Here is a 19,533-nt window from a genome sequence, read left to right on the forward strand (position 1 = left end):
CATTTTAGCAATTAGGACTCTCTTCCCGCCGGGGGATAAATACTACAGCACCGAGGAGTCCAGAGGCGGCGATAATGTTCCTCCTCCATGCTGGATGATGGCCTCCATTAGGCCGCTGAGTCACCGGGAAAACCGGATCCGTCCTGGTGAGCAGAGGTTAATCAGATCCCTGCATCATTACCGCATCATAACGAGGCGCTATGAATAGAACGTTGCCTGGACCCGGCTTCCGAGGAGAACAAGACCTTATGAGAGAACTCACTGGTGAACAGTTGACTCGACCGGACAGAGTCTCTATAATTAATTCTCTGCGATTAAGCAGTTCTCTTTTCTGTCCTTTCCTTAATCTTCCACACGACTGACTCTGTGCACTGTCAAGGGCAAATGGGCCTAATTGATTTTTAAAGTATGGATTTAATTTCATATGCCACAATGTGGTATCCATCAAATTGGTTACAGTTTTCACAGTTTGGGAACTTCCATCTACGGACGCGACTTAAATGAACGTAATAATTTTCTGTGACAGCCTCAGACCGAGATGAACCCTATCCTCAAATCTGCAAGAGGTACTGGAAATAGAACACGCACACACACACATACACCACACACACACACACACACACACACACCACTCTACTCAAATCATCTTCCCAGAGCTCCTTAACTAAACAGTGATCTGGAGGGAGGTTTGTCAACAGACCCCTCAATCGCACTCTGTGCCAGAAGGTATTTAAGCAGCGAGGATGAAGTGAGCTGGAAAATCTCATTTCCATGTCGAGATGAAAGAAACATTTGGGCAGAAGGTGTTTCTCATTCTGGACTGTCAGAACAATCATGGAAGGGTGTGGTGAAGATACCCCCCCCCCCCTTCCCCCAACACCACCTTCAGAAGTTCACCTCGCCAGTGGTACTTGTCATTTCACAGTCTAAAGGAATAAGACCAACAAGGACCAACGGTGCCCTGGTTTATACAAGAATAATTTAATAATGGTTTTCAAGTGTATTTTATATGAAATGTATAATATCACTATGATGACATGCATGGTCTAAATGATGGGGGACGAGGAAGTCTCTTGACAAAATGAGCTATTAAGGGTAAGCTATAAGAAATCGTCCACTTTTGTCTTACAAGGCTCAATAAAAGATGCGCGGGGGGTGTTCTTTACATCTGTCTGTTCTGTAGACCCTGTGGTGCTAGTAGGGTGGGCAGAGCATTTGGTTCCTACATCCTGCCCCCCACCCCCCCTCAAACCAGCAGATTTGTGCAGACGTCCTCATCGTCGAGCGGTTGTGGTATTTGACTAGCGCTTGTCGTATTAACCCTGTTATCGTCCACGCCGCTGCACACTTGTATACATGAGCGCGGTACATACTGGAAAATGGGGCACCCCGTCAGTGTAGTGTAGTTCTGACCCTGCTAAAATTTATGATCCCACTGAATCATTTCCATTCAGACTGGGTTTGTTTGCGGATCTGGGCATCACTCACATTAGTGCCACGTCTCCACTCACCACAATTTAATTGGTTTGTCCTTGTGTCCAAGTGAAGGTTGGTACCAAATGTTTCGAGATTCCCCCATGTCCCCCTGATAAATGGTGCTCAGAAGAACATGAGGTTAAAGTGACCTTGAAGTGATAAAACCGAAAATACTTCCATCTGTTAGTCTGCGTGAAATGGCCTGAAATTATTGCTGGTCTTGTGTTTACAAGAAATGTGAAGCTTCTGTGACCTTTGACCTTTTGATTGGGTGGACGGACTAGCGAGGCAACTTGAAAACATAATGAATGGAGATACCACTGCAGTTGAAAAGGGGTTCAGATGCTCCTCCCGCTGTACGGTACGTAACAGGCCTGGAGGAGCAAGACCGGAATGACCCTGCCTGCGAGTGACAATCTATTTTAATAGAAGTCAACTCCGGATGCTTCGTCCTCGAATAGGTGTACTGTCCTCCCAGGATCTCCCGAGCAACGGAAGGCCACCGCCACGCCGACCTGTTCCTATTCATCACCTCAGCGTGCCGCCCCCCCCCCTCCTTCAATCTATCATTTATAAGCCGGGATTTTTTTATGCACCTGCTATCAGCAGCGCTCCGATCACCCGGATGCCATGAATATATTCAGCAACACCCGGCACGCCGGGAACGCTGTTATGTTTCGCGCAGTTTAATATTTGAACCAGTCGGCTCGCTGCTCTGAGGCGCGAGCTGCTTTACTCGCTCTCCACTTCCGAGAGACGGGCGCGTGTCCTCATCAACAGGGTGCTGCTCTCATGCAGGACCTGCTGTCGGGAAAAAAAAACCCCCAAAAGACTCAAACCCAGACAATCAATTGCACGAAGACGGAGGGAGATGGGCATCGATTACCAGCGCTCACCTCCACATTTCATATCCGAGAGTGGATCTGAAATACCAGAGAGCGTGTTCTCTCATTAAAGACCTCTGTCTTATATTCAGGTCATTTTTGTCCGGAGAACCTTTTCACTTCAACACAAATTGACCACCTTGGCATTCTATCCAGTTCTGGTGTGTGTGTGTGTGTGTGTGTGTGTGTGCGTCATTTTGATTACATTGAGCTGTCTCCAGTTGCCTTGTTTGTCCTTTATGTCCTATTCATATGGCAGAATTGACAACAAAAATGACTTTGTCTCATAGGTAATAATTAGCTCAGTTAATCCCTGGAGTACAAAGATAAGTAGAAGATGTGCAGAAAGTGTCTAAGGTGTAGACCTCATATTATAGTTAATTATACTTACTATTGTACATACAATTTTTTATTCATTATTAACATTCATTTACCTTAAAAACTATTTAGATTCTTAATAAATGTTGAAGATGCAATCACTTTCTAAAAAACTTTTGAGGATTGTGAACCGATACGCTTGCATGATCTCTTTCTTTAAAGGCTATTTTCCACAGAACCAAAATGTAGAATTCTGAGCGCCGCAAAGAAAACACCCAGATTTTACCCCGGTTTTTCCTGCCCAGGTGGCAGCACACAGTGCACCGCAGAGGGACTAACTATGGCGCGCCGAAAAGTAACTTCATTTCACAGCCTTCATCATCGCCGGGAGCCGGTGTCAGTGTGGTTGGAGCTGTCAACAGCAAACTGAGGGAGGGATGTTCTGTCAGGCCTCATCAGTCCTCCCGCGCCTGCACCCCCCCACCCCCCACCCCTCCGCTCCCCTACCCTCAGCCACAATTCGCTCCTCCAGCACGATTGCGTGATCAATCTGGAGAAGTGAGCGGGCCTCGCTACCTGGAGCCGGCGCATCTCTTCGTTTATCATCGCTTCAGATTATTGGGCTTAATGCGGGTCGCTGCTGATCGAGCAACATGTGGCCACGGAGCTCCGTGTGTTGATGGTTTCAGCTCCGTTGCTGCTCTCGATTGGCATGGGAGCAGTAACAAGCTTAACATTTATGGTGATGTGCAAAACATTTACACACACACACACCTAACTCAGATGATCACATTATGTATGCTGCAGATGCAGCCTGAGGAATGGGGTAAGGATGAAATATGAGCCGTGTTATCAACCATCACAGGATGTTTTCCAATAAATTTTGCCAAATAAATACCATTTTTTGACCATTTTTTTTTACCAAAAGCCTAGAGCCATGAACAAAATGAACTAATTAAAAATGAATAAATTGATCTGTGACAGGTTTTACAAATGTTCTCCCACAAGTAGCGTAACATTTAGGCAAAAGGCAAACTGTTGCAAACTGTATAGGCAGGGTCAACATGAACTGATGTATTTTTCCAGATTACCGAAACTGGTGATTTATCACCAAATGTGTGTAAAAGTGACAATTTCTTTTGCCTAATATTGGTAAATTTGGTCAAAGTGACCAACCACACATGCCAGAGTATTTGTTTGTGCTGGGTAAATGAGGAGGGTTATTTTAGTAAGGGAGTCCCATGTAAAAGAAATATGCGGAATTTCCAATATGCAAATGGTCACGGCCAACAGTACTGTTCGCCAACAGGGTGCTATGGAGGAAATAGGGCTTCTGTTGGCCTAAGAAGAAGAGGGGGATGAGGGAGGAGGGAGAGAAGGACATGCAGTGTAAAATAGGAGGATGCAGGGAAAGAGGAGATTTGAGACACACGATACCATACATGAGTAGCCAAAGCAAAAAGAAAAGAAGGAGATTGGTACATTTTGCTCAAAAAGTAGCTCAGGGCAGCGTTGACCTAGTGGGTAAGGATGCATGACCGAAGGGTTGCAGACTCAAATCTCGCCATCATGCCACTGGGGTCCCCCTGAGAAGGTCGGCACACACTTTTCCCCCTGCACATTCAGATAGTCAGGGTGTGAGGTCAGAGGTGTGGTGGCATGTCCTCATTCAGCACCCGTATGGCCTTAGGATAAAACGCTGGGTGGTGGTAGCCTGGTGGGTAACACACCTGCCTACGAACCAGAAGACCCAGGTTCACTTACTACCATTGTGTCCAAGAGGTGACCTGCAGCAGAGTTTCCCATGGATCACCCTCTGTAGGGATCCTGTGATCCAAGACACAGCTGTTACCAAACCACCGTAAGGTTCTGTGTCAGGATGCTCTCCACAGCGCCTGTGTACAACAACATTTACGATGTCCGGAGACACCCTGAACTTCCTCAGGTGGTACAGGTGCTGTTTTGTCCTTTTGGTCTGAAGGTTAATTCACAGCATTAATCTATTTACGAATGACTTCTTCTACTATATTTTACCAAATTAGCACACCAATATCAAGAAAGGGCCCCAATAGTCTCTTGTGTATTGGCCTGTAACAAAAAAAACTATTAGAGATTTTAAAACATTTCAGACGTTTCCATCTCAAGGGCAACCTAAGACAAATCTGAAGTCCTCTGCATTGAAAGGTCGTCTCCCTTCATTCCGCTATCTATTCAGCATGCTCACAAAGCTCCACGATGGCGAGAGATAATTCAAATAAATTCTTCATTGCTCTGTCATAATCCTTTTCCTGCTCCATCAATGGCGCTCGGAGGACCCGGCGGTCCCTACCCTCCGTCTCAGCAAGGGCTCTGAAGTGTGGATTGTTGATTCAGACAGCCAGAGGCCAGCCGCGGCGGCCCTGTGGCCGCACCCGCGCTCCTTCGCAGGCCTGGCTGGCTCCTCACACGTATAGGTCTGCCGTGCACGCTGTCCCCACGTTTTTCAGCTAACGCTAAATCCATTGGTTCAGGGGCTCAGCAACTCACATATCATAATTCTCAAGGGCTGAGATGAAAACCCTGAATAGCCAATGCGTTCTGGCTGAAGGGCAGAGAAAAGCAGCGCATCGCCATATTCGGAGGCATTCTCCTCGGAGTATGTTTTGCATATGGATAAATAAGAGATTAAGGGTTAAGACGGCAGTGAAATTGAATAAACAAGAGATAATGTTGGTGTTTTTTATGTGACTGTTGCAGTTCTGGTGGAATACGGAATCAGGTTAAGGATTTGGAAGTCTGTACAAAAAAATGTCAATTTTTTTTTGTGTGAAGGTCAGAAAAAAAATGGCATGGATTTAAAAAAAACAAAAAAACACCAATATAAGTAATTTATTCAAATACAGCAAACAGAGAGATAATGAGAAAAGATCCCTGAGCTTGGAAGATTTGGCTCTGACAGCCATTCGCGGCATCGCTTTATCCAGCGTTTCCTCGTGTGCTGTATGCTCTGCTGTGGCCCACTCTTTCCTGCATTTGAGGACTTTGCCATCAATTCTTTGAAAGGTTGCACGTGGGCGTTTCTGTCTCCATCAATTTGCCCAATGAATGCTCTTTGGGAACTGTTGTGGTGAACTACTATTCGTTCTACGATGGATGGCTGAATGCTCAGACTCTTTTTTTTTGTGTGAAATTATTTCCGTTCTCCACTTTTTTTTTTGTCCCTGAAAACACCACAAACAACATGCTGAAACTGTCCCACTTCACACCGGTTGCATCACTGGGGCAAAAACATTTCATAATGACTAGGAAATACAGGATGAACACATCCTGGGATAACACTAATCCTCTCGCTAACATGTTCCTTATCACAAAACCCGCACAACCCGTAATGGCTCTGATGTTGTTCCAGCATGAACAGCAACAGGACATCAGATCTGCCCAAGAGGAGGACTACAAAGGTTAAATTAATCCACCTTGGGGGATTATCAAGTACATTTGAATTCACATTGAATTATGCACAGAATAAGAGTGAAGGGCCTTCAGTTCCGTGGACAGTAACTAGTTGTTGGGTATCTACAGGTTGGTAACGGCGTAGATGTGGTATAAACCGGGATGTTTAGGGGTTAAATCTGCTGCCGATATTGTTGCATGGATTTTACACTTTGGATGTGATGGACTCCCATATAAATAAAAACAAAAGAAAATAGTTTTCGCATTTTTTTTTTTCTGGCATATGTGGCATGTCATTAAAATGGACTGAATGTACACGAGTGACAGGAAATTGGCGTGGTTTAGATGGAAAAACACATTTTGTAATTGCCTCAATTTAGCTATCCCGCTCGGCGTTCCTTTCACTTCGGAATAATGTTGTTAATTATAACAGCTGCATCTTTTAAGAGAAATGTCAGCCCAGTTTAATGACTGGTAGACGTTGTTGCAGCCCGAATGGTCAATTTGTATTCTGGCTGTACACAGCGCAACATTCCAAAATGAATTCATGTTTCTGTTTTTTTTTGCCTCCCTCTCCACTTCTACTGCCATTTAATTATTCTTATTGCCATTGTTCAGTTTGGGTCTGTTCAAGCTCAGAATGAAATGACTTGGAGGTGGGGGTTCTGGAATCCGAACTGCAGACGCCACATAGAACCTTTGTCATTATTGTCTGCTGTTTTGCCTGATTCCTATTCTGTATCTGAGTGCTGTTATGAAAGCATCTATGTTTCATGCTAATCCAAATTCATTTTTTGAATGAGAGCCAGAACTTCATGTTTTAAAAATGAGACAGTGGTCAGAATGTGGGGGCATTACTCGGAATACAGCACATCACCCTTTCAACGCTATTATTCCTTTCCCATGTCACTTTATCCCCCCCCCTTAGCTAAAATAGCCAATATGCTGCCAGGTCCCAAACAAACCCACATTTCACCCTGTAAAAAGTAGCTCCGCCCTGCGAACATGGCTCCGCCCTGCGAAACATGGCTCCGCCCTGTGAAATGTGGCTCCGCCCTGTGAACATTGGCAATGTTAGCATTTGCACAAATATGTGCTAACATCTCCCAAACCAAGACAATTTTAATCTGATGTTTGGTGGCCCTGCCCTGCGTGTTGGCATGTTAATATACCAACATTCCCCAGATAAGCCAAATTGCAACCAATGCGTCTCGTCTTTTTCATTCCTACATTGAAAAAAAGAAAAAAAGAAAAAAAAGTGTAGTGATTGTCACTTGTGATACACAGCAGCACAGCACACGGTGCACACAGTGAAATTTGCCCTCTGCATTTAACCCATCACCCTGAGTGAGCAGTGGGCAGCCATGACAGGCGCCCGGGGAGCAGTGTGTGTGGGACGGTGCTTTGCTCAGTGGCACCTCAGTGGCACCTTTGGCGGATCGGGATTCGAACCGGCAACCTTCTGATTACGGGGCCGCTTCCTTAACCGCTAGGCCACCACTGCCCCATTGTGTTACAGTTCAATGAAATTAACCAATTTAATCAAATTACTCAAAGGGATAAATACGTTTAAACATGTTTAACTATAAGCAAACCTCTTTCCACCGTTCCTCTCCTCATCATTCATCTTTTTATCACCTCTTCACCCATCCTGCATCTTTAACTGGCTTTCGAACTTCTTGTCAATGTTTAATGTCCTGTTGAAATGACTTGGAGGTGATGTTGCAGAATCCAAATGGCAGATTCCATTTAAAGAACATTTTTGGTCATTATTGTCTGCTGTTTCTGCTGATTTCTGTTCTGTTTCTGCATGCACTTGTAAGAGCATTTTTGTTCTGAGCTAATCCAATATCATTTATTGAGTGACATTTTTTTTTTGTCTGAACTTCATGTTTTAGAAATGAGACAGTAGTCAGATTCTTGGCGCGTAACCCTGTAAACAGCATTTCTTGGCCGTGTCGTTTTTTCACCCCCTCTGATAAAAATCTGCTTTGAACGTCTGCAAAGTAGCGTGAAATGTTCAATAACGCATGCGTCGTGTGAGCGAGCCTCAGAGAGAATGTCTAAAACAGAGCTTACAGTGAAGAAATTGTCTCCTGCAGTTCAAAGGCGTCGGAGGCAGAAAAGAGAGGATTGGTGCTTTTTTTTTTTTTTTTTGCAGGGCTGGCCCAGGGTCTAATCAGAAGCCCGCAGCACCCCTCTGCACCCCCACTACAGCGGCGCACAGCTATTCAACCCTGATAGATGAGCCCCTCTTTGTATTTCAACCATGCACTTTCTTAAATCTGAAAAGCCCATTCATCTTGGGCAAACGACAACAGAAAGGGAGCAAAAGAGAAAAAAAATCAGACGCGAGATTTTTTATTTTTTTTCCCTCGAGCTGAAGCGTCGCTCAAGAGCACTCCAAGCGCTTTTCTGTCTCTACTCGATTAATTGTCTTCTCTTTGTCTCTCTGCATGGCTGTTTCACGTGCCCGGACTACAACTGAAGAAGGAAATCAAAACATTGATTTACCTCCGCGTCCTGCGTTCAGCAGGCATCCAGCAGGCCTGAAAAAAATGTTATTTTGCACAAATTGGACATAAACCACGTTTCTCTATTGACCGCAGAAAACACAATATAATAATTTTAGATGCTTCAATTATACAAACTCTGAAAAGTGTCTGGTTATTTTCGGCTGAATGTGTCAATATCATTGCTTTCAAGCCAAGACTATGGATTTTTAAAGTAATGAGGTGCTAGATTTCAACTGCCTGTGTGTTTCTGATGGGCTCTGAGCATGTTTGTAATGACGGTGTTCTTCAAGATCTCTGCCGAAATTGGTGTCACTTCTTGCATCAGCTACCTATCTTCATCTTTCCAAGACACAATGGCTTTGCCTGCTAGAGCCATATACTTGAACAGGTGTCTGAATACGTGTTGATCCTATCCTGAAGTATTGCTTTTATGACATTGTTCTATTAATAATAGAATGGAATGGAACATTAATATTAAGAAGTAGTAGAATATACATTATTTAATATTTTATTAAGGTATTCCCAACAGCATTGCCTTTTTGGGAATGGGACACAGTGAAAGGTTTTCTTCCAGAATCCTAATTTCACCCAACTGCAGGCTTCTCGATTTGCATGGCTGGAGACTGGAAAGATACATATGAGCAAACAGATTCATTTGAACGGCTCTTTAATCGAGTGAATCAATTGACCACCTTTACAAATGCCAAACTCAAAGCAACACTGCCATTGCCATGGCCTGAAGAATTAGGACGGAGACAATGTGGGAAAAAATCTAGGCAATTTATGACATGGATGTGCTTGTTCATATTATTTTCTCCTAATAACGATTTCTTGTGCCACAGTGTTCCTTTAAATGCATTACGTTTTGTGGGAAAATGAATGTCATGTTGACCTGAGAAACAGGCTGCTGAATAGCTGTTGGATGCATATACAATAGTCCTTGGTAAGGAGTAGGTTTATATTACTGCACCTTTAAACATTGCCTACGGCAGTGCATCAAATGAATCATAACTTGAGTTCAGTAACTCAATTTGTTTGAATGGGTAGTTTGAACAAATCAAATCAATAAATTCGGAGTATAATGCTCATAACTACTGTTTATGGGTGAGCTGGGGCTCAGGGAGCCGCCTTTAACTCCAGCCCCTCACCCCGAACAAAACAGAGCGAGAGCCTAAATGAAAAACTCAATCTTTTTATTGTCTCCAGTGCCTGAGAGAAGAATCAATAAAACATCACGTTGGTTTCTCTCAGGGCTTAACCTGTGCGCTGGGCTTTTAAACCCCATGTGATGGGAGCCTTTATTTCACTAGACACCCCAAACACAAAAGTGTTTCATTTTTGCTGTTTGATTTAATCAGGGGAGGATTGCCAGCAATCATGAATGAAGGAGGATTATATTGTTGTGGGATTTTTGGTAAGTGTATTTTCAAGGAAGTCTCTGAAGAAACAAGACAGGGCTGCATCTGCTTTTTTATTGGCCTCATGATAACAGAAACCAGAGCTCTGCTTGACAATGAATGCTCAAGAGCGCTGTCTGAGCTATGGAGCACAATGCAGAACACCGGCACAAAATCGATAGATTCAAACATATAATCAGCCACTTATTAGATCCCTTTTGTTCAGAAAATCTTGCCAAGAGAACACGAGCACACAGCAAAAAATGTCTGAGCATGTAAGATGCAATAGTCTTATACATTTCTGGAAATAAATTTGCTGACTGGCTTTAAGGCTTATGACAGAAAAAATTTTATTTTATGCAAGGATGACTGAAATTATTTCAAATTATTACTCTTGCCTTCTGACTTTTGGAATCATGTTTGTAATCATGAAGTAATTGGAACAAGTCATGACTTGGTTACATGTGATCCACCCCTCATCATTTAAGGCACCCCTATGGTAAGCAAATTTTCATATTGACAATGTTCTTAACCATCAGTGCATTCATCCATTGCAATTTTTTACCTTTTAATCGTGAGGTGCCCTTAAGTATCTTGAAAGGAGCTTATGTCATACATAATGTATTATTACTGTTAAAGCCCTCTAATCCGTAGGTTCATGGAACATCTAAAGCCTTAATCAGCAATATGGGCAAATGCAAGAAACCAGTTCATCTGACCTGCATGTCTTTCCAATATGGGTGGAGACTAGAGCATCCAGTGAGACCAGGAAGCAGGCTGGAGGTCCTGTGCCAACCCCTTGTCTCCCTGCTTCAGTCATTTTGACCAGTTTTGTTTAGAGACAAGCATACATTTATTCTAATCACTCACGCACAAGAAAAAAAAAAAGGGCCTCGCAATTTTCCTTCCTCAGATGCAGCTCAGAGCGGAAACACGAAGGCTAACGAGAAAAAGATATTATCCTGTTCTGATTCTGACTCCGCCCGCCGCTCGAAACCAGCCTTCTGCTGCTCTTAACTCGCAGATGGCGACGTGTAAATGTGCTGCCTCCGCTGCGTCAGGCCTCGACAGTAACGTGAGGAAAAGCGCACGCGAAGGGTGCTGATATTCTAAAGGTCACGACATGTCGAGAGAACCACAGCTGACAAAGATTCGGGGGCGCCATCAGCAGGAAATTAGCAGGAATCGGGGTGGGCGGCCCGGCTGGCACAACGCAAACAGCTAAATAATGTCTGCGCGAGCGCGAGACAGACTCGGGAAAACGGAGTGGAATGGGGAGAGAGAGAGAGAGAGAGAGAGAGAGAGATCGCCATAACAGAGGAGCCAATTAATATCTGGGCGAGTTGCATCCAAATCGCTTCCCCACTTGGAGTTATCTAAATTAGACGGAGGCCAGATGGAACCAAGTCTAAATATTTACTTCTGCAGACAATGCATCGGCGGATATGAATATTATGCAAAAGGTAGATACAGTCTATCTGTCCCAAAGTGCCTAGGCGCTGATTTCTCATTAATGTTCTATTAACATGCTCCGATTAATTACCGTGTCATCAAAAACATGGCTAAGCAATTACGAGAGACGACCCCAGAGCGAACGGACGAGGTTTACTGATTCTCCAAGCTGGCAAACAATCTGCTGCTGAAGCCACGAAGGGTTTGGTCAGGCCAGGACTTGGTTGGCTTGGCTTCTGGTGGAAGAGGAATTGTTGTGACCAACAGGTCTGGTCTGGGTGGATCCCAATGTCCCAGTAGAATAATAATGAGGACACTGTCCATCAAATGAGGTTTTTATTAATCATTGAGACTTGTCCCCCTGTACAGTTAATGATAATTATTAGAATGAAATCTAAAGAAATCGTATCTGATTCAGTCAATAAAAATAATCTTAATTTATATTTATGCTAAAATGCCAGTTGGCATCTACGGTGATAGTTGAGGGGTCCCGTATTTGGGCATTAATAGGTTATTCCCACATGAGTAAAGAGGACTTTTTTATTCATGTTGATGCATATAGGCGAAAGAAGCACAGTAGCACAGCATGTTATATGTATTCTAAAAGTATTCTATATGTATTTTGGCATTAATAGGTTTTCCCACATGAGTAAAGACATCATGAATCCACAAGGACTTTTAATTCATGTTGATGCATATAGGCGAAAGAAGCATAGTAGCACAGCATGTTATATGTATTCTAAAAGTATTCTATATGTATTTTGGCATTAATAGGTTATTCCCACATGAGTAAAGACATCATGAATCCACAAGGACTTTTTTATTCATGTTGATGCATATAGGCGAAAGAAGCATAGTAGCACAGCATGTTATATGTATTCTAAAAGTATTCTGAATACATACATTTTGTCACGTGACCAGGGTGACGGGCAAGATGGCCGCCTCCAGTCACCTAGTCTTTTCCCTGCAACATTCTACTCAGCTCTTCAACTCTCTTCTCATTGTTCCCGTCTTCTGTTTTTTGTCGTTTTTCCCTGCCTGCCCGTTTCCGCCACTCCTTTGTCTTGCCTTTTTTTTCGCGAACGTCAACAGATTCGCAGATCAACTCGGTGGAAATTCCCCTGCCTCCTTGCCCTGCTCCGCTCCGGGGTTTTCATTTCCACCCACACGCGCTCGCTCACCTGTCTCGCCGGAGTCCCGTGACACATTTATGGCTATTAATAAAGATATTGTCCAACCCTGCTACTGGGGCTACTGGGGTGCACGTGACTGTGTAAATCCCAGGTAAATGGGCAGGGTTGAGTCAGGAAGGGCACCTTTGTGCAGACAACTAGACCGACTAATCCACCGTGGCGACCCTTAATGGGAGCAGCCAGAAGAAGAAGAAGAAGAAGAAGAAGAAGAAGACTTTGATTTTTAGCCATACTACTTTTTTGAAGTCTGCTTCGTACTAATCCGCTTGGTGGATTCGCCAGTAACTGGAGTGTGGCGATGAAGTGATGGTGAAGACGCCCCCCCCCCCCCTCCACTGTCTACATAACTCTCGTTAATAAAACACCGTCTCTTCCGTCGCATTCCGTGCAGTCAAGCTGAGTGGCGCAGCTCGTGCAATACGTGCGGAACTGTAAAGAAATCTTAAAAAGAGCACGAGTCCCTCCAACAAGAGCCGCCGCCGCCGCTCTCCGGCGGCCGTCTAATTTCCTTCTGATTTCTAATCTCCCTGAAAGAATTGTGGGCTCAGTGGCGGCTGTAAACGCAGACTATCATGGCCTTTCTCCAGGCACATTATGGACCGAAGTGATTAGCAAAAAATAAAAAAATAAAAAAATAAAAAAAACTTGAAAATGCAAAGACATCCCCTGGAACGGAATGCATTTAGAATCCCATTAAAAATGGAATTATGTCTGTGAGCCAACTGTAAATTTGAAATCCCTATCTTCACTGACACAGCTCCCGAGCGCTTTTCATTTGCTGGAAGACCTGCTTCTGTGTCTCGCCGCGTTCGAACCCTCGGAAGAGTCGTCTCCGAACTTTCAAAAGCGCTTTTGGTGAAATAGCCAGCGACATTAAAGTGTCATTTTATAATTGCTTGCTTGCTTCCATGTTAACGCTCATGAGATGGGAGGCACGAACAAATGACATAAACAGGCCTCGTGTCCTGCGAGACGGGCAAACAATGCCGGGTTAATGGCGGGTTATTCGTCCACAACTCGCTTGATGGTACCTACCAAGGTCCAAAGGATGGACATGATTGTCCCGATTAGTCCATGAACGCGTTTCAATACAAGCCTCACGGCATAAAAAAGGCCAGCATTTGTCATCATTAAGTGAAAAGAGTTTTGACAGCACTTGCTGTCTTGCTGACTGCATTTGCTATGGGGATGATGGTCTTATGTCTGAGAAAGAGAGGGAAGGAGGGAGGAGAAGAGGAGGAAGGGGGAAATGGGTTATTTCCGCCGAGACTGTCATTTTGGCATAATTCTGACTGATGTCCTCAGCACAATTAATCCCTACAGCGCGGCAAACAAATCCCGAGAGCCGCCGGCCTCGTTTGAGCGCACCATCCTGGACCAGGAACGAAGGTGAAGGCCGCGGGGTGACCCGGTGCCACCCTATGTTCCTAGAGTAACATCAGAATGCTTATGAAGCAGGGATTAGGGGGTTGGATTTGACAGATGCTTTCATCCAAAGCATTTTACAAAGCGCTTAGAGGTGGGTGGAGCCAAGACATGTCAGGGGCTGTAAGGACAATTCCACTGGGCTCCATACATTTAGAATCAAGTATAACAAAGCTTTGGTATGGCACAGCAGGGACTGTGCATGACAGGGACGTCACCTTATGCGCTTTCCTTTCCTACCCTGGTACAATCACCACTCTGTTACAGAGATTTTTCAACATGGCTGCTTATCCCCAGTCTTTTACTTTATGGCTGCATTTACATTTACAGCATTTACCAGACGCCCTTATCCAGAGCGACTTACAGTCAGTAGTTACAGGGACAGTCCCCCCTGGAGCAATTTAGGGTTAAGTGTCTTGCTCAGGGACACGATGGTAGTAAGTGGGATTTGAACCTGGGTCTTCCGGTTCATAGGCGAGTGTGTTACCCACTAGGCTACCACCACCCACATTGCATCCCAAGGTTGCATGGTGGATATAGAATAGTTTTACTGTAACTTTATGGTTTACTGTAGCTATTAATCTGTACTTTCTGACCATGTTTATCCTTCCAGTGTGTCTTCTGAATTTTACATTACGTACAGTTACTTACAGCCAGTAGTTACAGGGACAGTCTCCCCCCAGAGACACTCAGGGTTAAGTGTCTTGCTCAGGGACACAGTGGCAGTGAGTGGGGTCTCAACCTGTGACTCTGTGTTCTACTGGTTCAAAGGCGAGCATCTTACCCACTAGGCTACTAGAAAAATGGAATTCGATCATATTAATCCGCGTATTCCATGCTGAGAAGAAAGCAGGAATCACGCCGAACTGTACCGTGTCCTAATGTCCCCTAATAACGAGCGAGGTTACTGCGTCATTTGTCCGATTTCTCTCTCTCTCTCTCTCTCTCTCCGTGTCTTCCTTCGCTTTTTTACAGGTTCATTTTCTATTCCCAGGAAGTGGATTGGTCCCGTTCGGTCCCGTTTGCGTGCGCCACTGCGGGGAGGGGCTGGCGGCGCGACGCGGACGCGCGTAAAAACAGCTCCCGACTTCAGTACAGTTTGGAGACCTGATGAGCAGCACGCTGGCGGAATAAAAAGGAATAAAAAAAGATGCTGTTGGTGTAATTACCGGTTCGATAACCAGTGTCAGAATAAAAATGGAACCGCGTCGGTGGATACTTGGCTTCTTCTTGGTCTGCGGGCGGCTCGCCGCCCCGGCCGCCACCGGGGGAAACACGCTGCGCTACCGGGTGGACGAGGAGAGCAGCCCGGACACGGTGATCGGGAACCTCGCCCGGGACCTGTCCTGGACCCCCCGTCCGGATTCCGGATGATGAAGCGGCAGAACGCGTCCCTGGTGCGTCTGCGGGAGAACTCCGGCGAGCTGGCGGTGGCGGGGCGCCTCGACCGGGAGCGGCTGTGCCGTCGCCGGCTGCCGTGCCTCGTCTCCTTCGACGTGCTGAGCCTGTCCGGGGAGCGCTTCCGGCTGGTCCACGTGGAGGTGGAGGTGCGGGACGTGAACGACAACGCCCCGCGGTTCCCGCGGCGGGAGACGGCGGTGGAGGTGTCGGAGAACGCGGCCGTGGGCTCCCGCGTGGCCCTGGACGCGGCGGAGGACGAGGACGTGGGCTCCAACGACGTCCAGAGCTACCAGATCTCCGTCAACAGCCACTTCACCATCGACGTGATGACGCGCGCCGACGGGGTTAAGTACGCGGAGCTGGTCCTGATGCGGGAGCTGGACCGGGAGACGCAGGCGGCCCACGTGTTGGAGCTGGTGGCCACGGACGGCGGCAGCCCGCCGCGCTCCGGGGACACGAAGGTCGTCGTCAGAGTGCAGGACTTCAACGACAACAGTCCCGTGTTCGAGCAGAACAACTTCTCCGTGGATCTGCCCGAGGACGCGCCCCCGGGGTACGTGATTCTGGACCTGAACGCCGCGGACGCGGACGAGGGCGCCAACGGCGAGGTCGTGTTCGGCTTCGGGCAGCAGGTCTCCGCCGAGATCCGGCGGCTTTTCGCCGTGGACCCCAGATCCGGCCGCCTCACCCTGGAGAGCCCCGTGGACTTCGAGGACAAGAAGACGTACGAGCTGGACGTGCAGGCCACCGACCTGGGCCCGAACCCGACGCCGTCCGCCTGCAAGATCGTCATCCACGTCCAGGACGTGAACGACAACCCGCCCGAGGTCACCATCACCCCCATGACCTCCACCGCCGCGGGCGTCGCCTACATCTCCGAGGCCGCCGAGCCCGACAGCTTCGTGGCGCTGATCAGCACCGCGGACAGGGACTCGGGTCCGAACGGCCGCGTGCAGTGCGCGCTCTACGGCCACGCCCACTTCGCGCTGCGGCGCGCCCGCGAGGACAGCTACACGCTGGTCACCACGGCGCGCTGGACCGGGAGCGCACGGCCGAGTACAACCTGACGGTGATGGCCGAGGACCTCGGCTCGCCGCCGTTACGCACCGTGTCCCGGTACACCGTCAGGCTGGCGGACGAGAACGACAACGCGCCCGCGTTCGCCACGCCCGCCGAGGTGTGCGTGGAGGAAAACAACGCGCCTGGCGCCTACGTCACCACGGTGGCCGCCACGGACCTGGACGTGGGCCGGAACGCCAAGATCACCTACAGGCTGGTGGACAGGTTGGTCATGGGGTCCCTGGTGTCCACGTTCGTGTCCCTGGACCCCGCCAGCGGCTCGCTTTACGCCCTGAGGATTTCAACTACGAGGTGATGAAGAGGCTGGAGGTCGGGGTGCAGGCGCGCGACGGGGGTTCCCTCAGCTGCACGGCACCGCCACCGTCACGCTGAAAATCGTCGATCAGAACGACAACGCGCCGTCCATCGTGCAGCCCGTCCTACTGAACGGGACGGCGGAGGTCCCGCTGCCCCGAGACGCCCCTCCGGGCTACGTGGTCACCCAGGTCCGAGCCCGAGACGCCGACGAGGGCCGCAACGCCGAGCTGACCTTTAACCTCGTCGACGGGGGACCTGGGCTTCTCCATCAACAGGGCGACGGGGCAGATCACCGTCGGCCGCAAGCTGCCCCCGACCTCGCCGACGCCGTGAGAGTCAGGGTCGCGGTGAGCGACGCCGGACAGCCGCCCCTGACCTCCACCGCCACCATACGCCTCGTCCCGACAGCGGCCGCGCCCGCCGGAGACAACTTCTACGCCAAGAGCGAGGAGGAGGCGCCGGGCCAGTGGGACGAGTCCATCGTGATCATCGCGGTGCTCGCCGGCAGCTGCACCGTCCTTTTAGTGGCAATTATCTTAATTACCACCATTTGCAGCCGCCACAAACGAGGGGACAGGAGGGGCGGCGGGGCGCGCGCGACAAAGGAGACGTGCCGCGCCTGGAACAGGGGGAGAAGGGCAACGCCATGGCCCTGATCGCCGACCACGGGGGCGGCATGTTTGATGTGCGCGCCAGCCAAGCAGTGTTCGTCATCCCCGCCGCGCCCACCAGCAGCGAGGACTCCAGCCCGAAGGACAGGAAGGATAAAACGTGTCCCTTTAAGTCCAAGGGAGGGCCTTGGATGGCAAGATGGAGGTAGGTTACACCACAAATATCAAATGTGGTAGTAGCCTAGTGGGTAACACACTGGCCTGTGAACCAGAAGACCCAGGTTCAAACCCCACTTACTACCATCGTGTCCCTGAGCAGGACACTTAACCCTGAGTTGCTAAATACTGATATAATCAGTAACTACTGATTGTAAGTCGCTCTGGATAAGGGCGTCTGGTAAATGCTGTAAATGTAAATGTAAAATGTAATGAAATCTGGTCGAGCACGTGTGCCAACGTCCGCTCGTCCGCAGGGGTACTGCACGCTGCCCGGCTACGGGAAAGAGACCACGAGGCCCGTCACGATATGGAAAGGCAACTCGATGACGACCATCTCCGCCAGAGATCCGCAGATCAGCGGCAAGGACAGCGGCAAAGGGGACAGCGACTTCAACGACAGCGACTCCGACATCAGCGATGGCAACAAGAAAGACTGCATGGCCGTAAACGGTGAGCTTCGCCTTCATCAATCTTACAGTAATAATAATAATAATTTATGTTTGAAGGTACATTAGGTATCAATCTGCCATAACAATATAACAATATGGCTGATTCATCCAGCAGTTTTGGAGATGCTGTCAATGTCCTTACATTCACATTTCTGCTATTAAGCAGACACTCTCGTCCAAAGTGACATACGCCAGAGCTTTGCAGTCCATATCTGATCTTCATACATCTACAGTGAGACTTGAATCAAACGTCCATCAGTTACATACCATCACCGGACCTGTTATAGAGCAAAAAAAATTCATCAACTTGAAGTTTAATGCATCCCGCTGGCTGTCATTACTTATTACGCCGTTATAACAGTTCTCCGGAATGATCTAAAGTGCTGGAATTAAAATCTTTTTTTTGGGGGGGTGGGGCAGGACTCTGGGCCTGCACCAGCGAGTGCAAGATCCTCGGCCACTCCGACAGATGCTGGAGCCCATCGGCCATCAGGCCCGGCGGCAACCCGGCGAACAGACACCTCTCCACCTTCGCCAAGACGGCCACGCTGCCCAGGGACGGCCACGGCAAGGGCCAAGCGGCGAAGGCCGTCCACGAGAAGGCGCAGCACAGGAAATTTGACTACATCCTTGTTTGTCCGCCTCAGCCAGAGAAGATCCCCGAGTCGGAGGAGATGAGCATTGCGGCGTACACGCCGTGCGCCAAGATGTTTCCGGCGGACGACGATGAGGACAGCTTCCCGAAATCCTAAAAACAAACTTCAAAAAAGTTCCGAAACCCCGTGTGTTGTGGTGTTTGTACGTGGTGGTCTCTTTTATGACGGTGTGCCATAATTCCATGTATTTATAAAGCTTTTTTTGTAAAATGAGAATATATTTTTATATTTAAAGAAAAACCCATGGATTTTTAATGGCATGTTAGATTGCACAGATAGTTACCGGTTTTCATAATAAATGACGTTGTTAAATGTGATTGTTGTATGCATCGGTTAAATAAAAAAAAAAGAAATCTGACTTAGTCCACCACCCACAGCTTCCTTATCTGCTCGAACGGTGAAAGGTCACAAAACATGACAGGTCGTGTCACGCAGAAATGCTAAGCCACGTCTCAGCCACAAAGCAAACGTCTATTTATAGACGTACAGACCGAGCCACGTGTGTGTGTGTGTGTGTGTGTGTGTGTGCATGTTCACTCCTGTGTTCCAGCCCAGCAGCCCCCCAAAAAAAGTCTTTTTTTTCCATGTCCTGGGGTGGGTGTAACAGGAGATTTTTTATTAATGCATCTTCACGGGTAATATACTTCTGGAGCTTGGACTGCGGGCGGTTTGATTGTTCACGGATCTTCCCACGTCTGGTCTAATGCCCCGATTTACAGGAGTAAATTGC

At 47.6% G+C, this 19,533-nt stretch overlaps 1 pseudogene; it reads left to right on the plus strand.

Annotated features, from left to right (window-relative positions):
• The first annotated feature begins 15,104 nt into the window (after positions 1-15,104).
• LOC114797111 (protocadherin-8-like) lies at positions 15,105-19,161 on the plus strand (annotated as a pseudogene).
• Positions 19,162-19,533: the final 372 nt, after the last annotated feature.

The sequence above is a fragment of the Denticeps clupeoides genome, chromosome 9 (assembly GCF_900700375.1).
Source record: "Denticeps clupeoides chromosome 9, fDenClu1.1, whole genome shotgun sequence".
NCBI lineage: Eukaryota > Metazoa > Chordata > Actinopteri > Clupeiformes > Denticipitidae > Denticeps > Denticeps clupeoides.